This window comes from Paroedura picta, chromosome 14, assembly GCF_049243985.1.
Source record: "Paroedura picta isolate Pp20150507F chromosome 14, Ppicta_v3.0, whole genome shotgun sequence".
Taxonomy (NCBI): Eukaryota; Metazoa; Chordata; class Lepidosauria; order Squamata; family Gekkonidae; genus Paroedura; species Paroedura picta.
In genome coordinates, this window is record NC_135382.1 from 38,431,015 (window position 1) to 38,438,192 (window position 7,178).

Sequence of the window (7,178 nt, forward strand, 5' to 3'; positions counted from 1 at the left end):
TTCTAGGCAAGAGAAATAAAAGGCTGGGCTATCTTCCGCGGGGGTCTTTGGGAGGCCGTCCAGCCTGATTTGGGGGGGGGGGGTCCTGAAAAATATTGCAAAGTCAAAAGGCCAAAGCAGGCTTGGAAAAGATGATGCTGTTGAGGTTTTGGAAGGTTCATGGCATCTTTTATTCCCGGTGCACAATTTCATTTTTATGGAAACCTTTTTGTTCTGCTGTGGGACATGCAGGTACTGTGGGACGATGAGCCGGGTGTCCTTTCCGTGCAGTTTTATTCCCGGTGTTCTTTTTAAAGTGTGAGCCGCAAATCCTTTTAGACGTTGAGTTTCAAACTCGGAGCCAGTTCACGCTTAGGTCCATGGGGCTGATTCGCTCAGTGGATGACGTGGTAGAGTCCTCTCGGTAGAGACCACTTCTCTGGATTACAGGGATGAAAAGGCATTGTGGAATAGCCTCCCCTCCCGTAAGTAAAACAAAAGTCCTTGCATGCGGAAATCTAGCACAGTAAGGAGTCCAGATTATGCCATTTTTTCCTCTTAATTCAGAGAAACATTCATGAACATCAAAAGAGCCCTGCTGTGTCAGACTATGATGGTCCATTTCAGGGGTAGTCAAACTGCGGCCCTCCAGATGCCCATGGACTACAAGTCCCATGAGCCCGTGCCAGCAAACGTTGGCAGGGGCTCATGGGAATTGTAGTCCATGGACATCTGGAGGACCGCAGTTTGATTACCCCTGGTCCATCTAGTCCAGCATCCTGTCTCACACAGTGGCCAATCTGCTTTGGAGACCCTGTCCACTTCCTTCCTCTTATCTTTTCCAGCAATGCAACCTTGAGACAAGTCATTCCTCTAATCAGAGTGAGCAAACATTCCCGGCCCGGTACCCAATGTTCTTGTCCGCAGTGCGGTCTATTTACCGACTGACCCTCCCGCTTCCTAGTCGAAAGATGGAGGTCTCTCTGGGCTCGAATTCTAATCCAGATGGGGTCAGGAGTCACGGCTAAGAGTGGTGGATTCTCCACTCCTCCTCCACTTGAAGCCTGCTGGATGACCTTGGGCCAGTCACAGTTCTCTTGGAACTCTCTCAGCCCCGCCTACCTCACAGGGTGCCAGTTGTGAGGAGAAGCAAGAGTGACAGTGGTGTAGTGGTTAAGGGCAGTGGTCTATAATCTGGAGCATCGAGTTCGATCCTCTACTAGGCCTGCCAGTCTCCAAGAGGTAGCTCCAAGTGGAGATCTCCCAAAGTTATAGCAGTTCTCCAGAATACAGAGCCCAGTTGCCTGGAGGAAATGGCTGCGTTGGAAGGTGGATACTATCATGGCTTCCCCTATACTAACCACACCCTTTAAGCCTCCCCTTCTCTCCAGAAGAAGAAGAAGAAGAAGAAGAAGAAGGAAGAGGAGGAGGAGGAGGAGGAGGAGGAGGAGGAGAAGAGTTGGTCCTTACATGCCGCTTTTCTCTACCCGAAGGAGTCTCAAAGCGGCTTACATTCACTTTCCCTTTCCTCTCCCCACAACAGACACCCTGTGAGGTGGCTGAGGCTGAGAGAGCCCTGATATCACTGCTCCCTCTCCCGGCCCACAGAAACCAACACGCCTTCAGCCGAGCAGAGAACAAATCCAGAAGGACTCTCCAGTGCACAAGAACGCTCCCAACTGAGTGCAGGCAGTACACACAGGGAGTACAGATCTACCTGTTTTACCATGCTCCCCTTTTCTAAGCGACTCAGTAATGATTAACCATGAACCATCCATTAATGATTTGTGGGAGAAGATGGGCTGCAAGAAAAAAAATCTGCAAATAGAGGTCACCCAGCAAGATTTCCTCGAGATAGGCTATAATCTGTTGAGGGCTGAGATGTTCTACAACTGCTTCCCTTGCAACCGGTCAGACCCTGTGGATCTCTTCTGTTAGCTCTCATGTTTTCCTCCAGCCTAAGGCTCGGATGTGTTCATCAAGGGAAGGTTCTTTGCACAGGAGGAAAAATTGTCATTGCTAGAGGAGAAGGTTCTTGGGTTGCAACTCAACACACATGCCCTAAGACAGAGGTAGTCAACCTGTGGTCCTCCAGATGTCCATGGACTACAATTCCCATGAGCAAACGCTGGCAGGGGCTCATGGGAATTGTAGTCCAGGAACATTTGGAGGACTACAGGTTGACTACCCCTACTCTAAGACATTCCAACGGGCCATGGCTCATTGGTAGAGCATCTGCTTGGCTTGCAGAAGTCATGGACTGAGTGCCTGGCATCTCCAATGAAAAGTATTTGGTACTAAGTCAGGTGAAAGACCCTGAGTAGATACTGACCTGGGTGGACCCATGGTCTCATGTGTCCATATTGAGGAGGTGCTGTGGCTCAGTGGTGGAGCTTCTACTTTGCATGTAAAAGGTCCCAGGTTCAATCCCTGGCATCTCCAGTTAAACGAACCAAGTACTAGGCTGATGTGAAAGACCTTGGAACAGTCCCTGAGATATGTAGAAAGCTTTCACATCACCTACAACCAAATCTTTTCCTCAACTTGAAGGCACCAGGAGCTGAAACTTCTGCACACAAAGCAGATGCTCTACCACTGCGTAGATGCTCTACCACTGCGTCACACTGAGCTCCTGGGCAGATGCGCCACAGCCCACAAAGGAAAGAAACAGGGTTATAAATAAAACACTTTGTTTGAAAACACTTCTGTAACATGGAGATGCTTCTGCTAAGGAACAATCGTTGTTCAGATTCTGGTCCAGAGCTTATTTCATCACCTCACCCGGCTTATTGATGAATAGGCCTCCAGGGGAGGATATCATAGATGAAAAATATTAACGCCTGGATAGTTCCAGAAATGGTTCCCTCCAGGACGTCATCAATCCAAAGGATAGCAAACCAGTGCTAGTGCTCCATAGAGATCTGGAGGTACATATGGTTCTTATTGGTGAGATAAATCAGTCCGTGCTTGGCCTGTTGATCTTTTGTGTTGCATAAGGTTATTTGGTGGCTGGTTCTGTACGTGGGGGGATATTCCTCCCCCCACACACAAACAGCCATGTGACCACCGAAGTACAAATAATAGGTCTGCGATTTCTCAGAAATGACTTCAAATGTATTCCAGCCTATAATCTACAAAGGGAAAAAAATCATCAACATCTCCAAAGAGATGTTCCAAAGAAATTCCAGCACCAAAATTTTCTTAGCAAGTTATGTAGCATGTGGACCACCTGCAGGTGGTTTTGATGGGTTTACCTAACCATATGAAACAAGCCAGAAGGAACAGATGAGCTGAGCTCTTAGGACTCACGCTGGTCTTGCCCTGATGTCTTGGAATGTCTGGCGGTTCCTTCATTGACCCTGAATTAATGACCCCCAAGCTGTCTTCTTGTTAAGAGCTTTGCTCAGGTCTTGCAAACAGAGGGCCCTCGTGGCTTCCATGACGGAGTCCCTCCATCTCATGTTGGATCTTCCTTTTTTCCTGCCACTATCATCTTTCCCAGTGACTCTTGTTTTTTGGGAATGTGACCAAGAACGATAGCCTCGGTTCAGCCATTTTGGCTTCTAGGAAGAACTGAGATTTGATTTGGTCTAGAACCCACTGATTTGTCTTATTTGGTGGTCCATTGTACATGTAAACTCTCCCCCAAATACCTGTTTTCAAACAAATCAACTTCCTCCCTGTCCTCTTTGTTCTCTGTTTTACTTTCACTCCCAGAAGAAGAAGAAGAAGAAGAAGAAGAAGAAGAAGAAGAAGAAGAAGAAGAAGAAGAAGAAGAAGAATTGTTTTTTACATCCTTTCTGGCATGTGGAGGTTCTCTGTAGTTACCGTGGCTGAAACTTCTGCCCATCAGTTTCTTTGAATGGCCTTGAGTTCTCATATTCTGATAGGGGGTGAAAATTTTCTTTTGGTGAACTCTCTCCTGTCGCCATGTAGTTGTCTCTTTTCTAAACCGAAATGTCCCAGGCCTTGGTTGTCCTTGTTGGTCTCCGATACAAATTCTGGCTGGGGTTGGCCCTGCTTAGCATCCCAAACTCCGACAAGAGTAGGCTCGCTTGGGCTGGTACTCAGTGCCATCCTCAAAAAGTACAGGACATCCTGTTCCTTTTACATTCCGGCATCCCTCTAAGTCCTGGACACAAACCTTGCGAACCAGCGGGGGATGGACAAAATTGTCTTTAATGCCGTCATAGAGAGCATTTTGTTTTTGTTTGTTATTAACGTTTGACCAAAGAGGCATAGAGGTTTGCAGCTAGTGGAGGAATTTTGCAGACAGCTGAGACCCCCATAGCAAACGTCCACACATCTCTTCAGTCCACGGTGTCTGGTTTGGTACCTCTGGGTGCTTTCATGCCTACTATGTGTTAAATTCACTTTGCAACTGGATTCTACTGTGTTTAATGGCAAAATCCACTAGCAAACATTCACCGAATTAATCAAAGCAGCATTATTTAGGAGATATGAAACAGCCACTCATCTCTTCAGCTATTGTTTCCCGGCCCCTTCACTGGGTGTCTTTTGAAAATATTTCATGGTTAGGAAAGGCCATGGAGTGTATTGGTATTTTTAAATATTATTTTACATGTAAAAATATGTGGAAAACAGGGATTGATATTGAGGTATAGATTGAGGTTAGGGTTAGGGTTGGATTAGGAATGGTTCAGGCTGGGGATTGATAAGGTTTAGAGGGGGCATCAGGGCGAGGGAAGCATTCGAGGTATGGTTAGGAAAGGCCATGGGAAGTATTAGAATGTTTAAAAAATAATTTTGCAAGTATTTTTAAAATAATGATTCGTATTAGGGCATATATTGGAGATTTAGGGTAAGAAGTTAGGGTTTGGGTTAGTTTTAGGGTTAGGGGTTAGGGATGGGTTAGGGGTTAGGGTTATATATTGAGGTTAGGGTTACCCTAATATTAATCCCCATTTTTTTTACATATTTGTTACAAATAAAATGATGTAAAAAATACTTATACATCCTATGGCCTTTCCTAACCAATTCTTCCCCAGCCCCAACGCTCTCTTGAAACCCTACCAGTCTTTGATCCTGAAACATGCCTAATCTAACCCTAACCCTAACCCCAATACATACCCTACTATGAATCCCTATTGTTTACAAATTATTTACATGCAAAACAAGGTTTAAAAAACACTAATACATCCCATAGCCTTTCCTAACCACATCTCTAACTATTCCCTAGCCCTAACACGCTCTCTGAGACAAGCCACTCTGAAACAAGAGCCAGGTAATTGGTAGAGCACCTGCTTGCCGTGCATAAGGTACCAGGTTCAAGCCCCAGCGTCTCTGACTAAAAGAACTGGGCAGTCAGTGATGGGAAAAACTCAGCCTGAGTCCTGGGAGAGCCACGTCTAGTCTGAGCAGACCGACTTGATGGACAGAGGGTCTGATTCCATATCAGGCAGCTGCGTGTCTATTCATGTGCACTCAGATGGATTTCACCTTGCTTGCACATGCACAAGTGGATTGCTGAAACTGGGAACGCATGAATGCTACATGGCCACAAATCTGTTCTGCCACTGGCCAGACCAGATGGTGTGGAGAAGGACTTCTGAGACCTGGCCCACAAGAGATCACAGCTGTCGAACACAGAACATTTTCTGGCCGAACCTGGACACCGTGACATTTGCGGCATTCCTAAACGTGAAATCACCTCCCGTGATGATAGCTATAATTCCAGGGATCCAGCAGATGGAGAGCCTGTGCCAATAGAGGCCATGCTGAATCCCACTTGCATCCTTCATTTGAATAATGGCGAAGAAATCATCAAGGAGAACCTCAGGGATGCTCCATTTGCACCAAAATGGGCACAGCAAGGAGGGCAAATCTGGATTTTGAAATGTGCCATTTGTGAAAATGGAAGCACGGCTACCAAAAACCGCTCACGAAATCCCGACTCGTTGGCAGTCTCAAATATGACTAAGCGTGGGAGTTATCTTTCCCCCCTTATCTTCTCCAAACAGACTCTCCGTCTTTTTAATTAATTGCTTTTGGATTTCGAGCAGTACGGTTTGGGAAAAACAGACACAATCGAGATGGGCTTTGTTCGTTGTGCCAGGTACATTCCTCGGACGATTCATCAAGCCTTACGGACTCTGGATGTGTCTTCGGGTGGGCATGATTAATGGATCGGGGGGCCCTTCCGCTGCCAAGGGCAGGCTGCCTGAGGAATCCGGCACTGACGGAAGGTCAACAAATTAAGAGAGAGTCTGAATTCTTGAGCATTCGAGAACCGCATTAATCATTAGAGAGGAAACATGGATTATCCCTTAGAAATAACTACAAAATGCCTCTCATTCAATCAGAAAAATTCTTGAGCGGAGGCTGTTCCCTTATGCAGGTTACATCTTTTTGTGTGCTGTATCCGGTAAAGAATAAGAATAAGACATCCGAAGGTATATGTAGAAGAGCCAGCATGCGGCAGTGGCTAAGAGCGGGGGCCTCTAATCTTGATTCCCCACTCCTCCTCCACAGGCAGCCAGCTGGGTGACCTCAGGCCAGCCACGGTTCTCTTAGAGCTCCTTCACCTTCGCCTATCCCTGTGGGGTAGGTGAGGCTGAGAGAGCCTTGATATTACTGGATTAGAAGAAGAGTTGGTTCTTATATGCCGCTTTCCCCTACCCGAAGGAGTCTCAAAGAGGCTTACATTCGCCTTCCCTTTCTTCTCCCCACAACAGACACCCTGTGGGGTGGGTGAGGCTGAGAGAGCCTTGATATCACTGGATTAGAAGAAGAGTTGGTTCTTATATGCCGCTTTCCCCTAGCCAAAGGAGTCTCAAAGCGGCTTACAATCTCCTTCCGTTCCCTCTCCCCACAACAGACTCCCTGTGAGGGAGGTGAGGCTGAGAGAGCCCTGATATTACTGAAGAAGAAGAAGTTGGTTCTTATATGCTGCTTTTCTCTAGCTGAAGGAGTCTCAAAGCGGCTTACAGTCGCCTTCCCTTCCTCTCCCCACAACAGACACCCTGTGAGGGAGGTGAGGCTGAGAGAGCCCTGAGATTCCTGCGCAGTCAGAACAGCTTCATCAATGGCTTTTGGCTTCGGCTTAAAGAAAACACCAGACATTCTGCCGAGGGTTGCTAGCTTGGGGTTGGGAAACTCATGATGATTTGGAGGGGTGAAGCCTGAGGATGGTAGGGACCTCAATGGGATGATGATGATGATAATGTTTACTTATATCC